This window comes from Oratosquilla oratoria, chromosome 44 (genome assembly GCF_046742065.1).
Source record: "Oratosquilla oratoria isolate Oo_2021 chromosome 44, ASM4674206v1, whole genome shotgun sequence".
Lineage (NCBI taxonomy): Eukaryota > Metazoa > Arthropoda > Malacostraca > Stomatopoda > Squillidae > Oratosquilla > Oratosquilla oratoria.
This window is the reverse complement of record NC_134820.1, coordinates 14,037,834-14,040,333: the sequence shown is the minus strand read 5'-3', so window position 1 is coordinate 14,040,333 and position 2,500 is coordinate 14,037,834.

The following is a 2,500-nucleotide window of genomic DNA, read 5'->3' as shown; positions in this document are numbered from 1 at the left end:
ATAGAAACCACAAGAAAGGTGGGGGTGTTCTACTGTACGTTAAAAACAATGTTCATGCTTGTGTTTTAGAGAAAGTGAAACAGGATGCATATGACAGTTTGTGGGTTGAGTTAACCCAAACAAATGGACAAAAAATGAATATAGGTGTAATATATAGGCCAAAGACATTATCATTAGCAGACGACAAACTGTTATTTCAAGAACTGTCTAGTTTCTGCAACCGGGATTTATTGATAATGGGTGATTTCAATTTTACTGACATTGATTGGATGACCCTTGAACATGGCCATATAGGTAGTCGCTTGATTGATTTTCTTGGTGACAATTACTTAATTCAGCATGTAAAAGAGCCCACAAGATATGGAAACATACTCGATTTATTGATCACTAGCCGCGAAAGCATGGCAACTGATGTAGAAGTCGGTGAATCTGTTGCAAATAGCGATCACAACTTAGTCAGATTCAAACTCCTAAACAATTTTAGAATAGATACTTGTGCTTCTAAAATACCCGATTTCAGTAAAGCTCAGTTCATAGAACTACGTCAGGAGCTTCAGCTTACAGATTGGGAGGAAAAATTAAACGAAAGGCCTGTAGATCAGATGTGGGAAATATTTCAAAATACGCTCACTAAGATGATTCAAACTTACATTCCTTTTAAGGACAGACGTCCCCCAAATCAGGCTCGCCCAAAGTGGCTCGACAAAGAAACTGAAAAAAGTATTGCTAAAAAGAGACAGGCTTATAAGAAATATAAGTGCTCGGGTGCATCTAATGACTATGAAAGTTATGTATCAATACAGAGAGATTTAAAAAAGACAATAAGAAAAAGAAAACGACAATACGAAATGAACATCGCTGAGAAATCCAAAGAGAATCCCAAAGAATTCTATAGTTACATTAGAGATAAAAAGGTTGTTAGGAATCACATTGGTCCACTATTATCTGCTGACGGTCAACTTGAATATTCAAATGAAGGAATGTGTAATCTCTTAAACAATTATTTTAGCTCGGTATTCGTAAACGAAACACCCCAAAGTGAATTCCAAACTGAAACCTGTGAAAAGTCTGGGGTAAACTTACTCACTACGGTAAATATAACAAAAGAAAAAATTAAAAGGTGTATAGACAAACTCAAAGTTAACAAAACACCAGGGCCTGACGGTTGGCATCCAAGAATCTTAAAGGAAATGAAAAATGAGATTGTTGTTCCATTAGAAATTATTTTCAAGAAATCCATCATATCCGGAGATGTCCCAAGAGAATGGAAGCTAGCTAACGTTACTCCCATATTCAAAAAAGGTGACAAAAAGAAACCAAATAACTATAGGCCTATAAGTTTGACTTCGATCGTAGGAAAAATAATGGAAACTATCATCAGAGATGATATCGAATATCATTTAGAAAGTAACCGTTTGATAAATGATAGCCAGCATGGTTTCAGACGGAAACGTTCTTGCGTGACTAACTTACTCGAATTCTACAACACAGTTATCTCGAATTATGACAAAAGAAACAATATAGATTTAATATATCTAGACTTTGCAAAAGCTTTTGATACCGTCCCACACGAAAGACTACTTACTAAATTAGCTTTGCATGGAATAAGTGGTAGCCTATTAGGTTGGACTAGTAATTGGTTGAAAGGTCGAAAACAGAGAGTTGTTTTAAATGGAAAAACTTCTGGATGGAAAAATGTTGCAAGTGGAGTTCCTCAGGGTTCCGTTCTTGGGCCACTTCTATTCATAGTATATATAAATGATATAGACAATGGACTAAAATCTACTGTTTCCAAATTTGCTGATGATACAAAACTGTGCGGAGTGGCAAATGATCACTCAAACCAATTAGATATTCAAGAAGATTTAGATCAATTACAGCAATGGTCTGAAAAGTGGCTAATGAAATTTAACACAAGTAAATGCAAGGTAATGCACATAGGTAAAAATAACAGTAAGTACGATTACAAGTTATTTGGAAATTCGTTAACAAAAGTAGATAGTGAAAAAGATCTCGGCGTAATTATCAGTAACGACCTCAAATCATCCAAGCAGTGTATTTCAGCCTCTGAGAAAGCAAATAAGATTCTGGGATTGATTGCGCGATCTTTTGATTTCAAAAGTCCATCACTCATTAACAAGCTATATAAATCGTTAGTTCGTCCACATTTGGAATATGCTGTTTCCGTATGGTCACCGAATCTCATTAAAGACATTGACAGACTGGAAAAGGTACAACGGCGAGCCACAAAACTGATTCCAAATATCAAAAATAAATCATACGAAAATCGACTTAAGCACATAAATCTGTTTTCCCTAAAAAAGCGTAGACTCAGAGGTGACTTGATACAGGTCTTTAAGATTTTAAAAGGAATTGACAACATCAAAAGTGACAAAATTTTCACATTGAATGAGAATCAGACAAGAAACAATGGTCTCAAACTGTCCGGAAATAGATTCAATTTGGAAGTAGGTAGAAACAACTTTGCCAACCGTGTAGT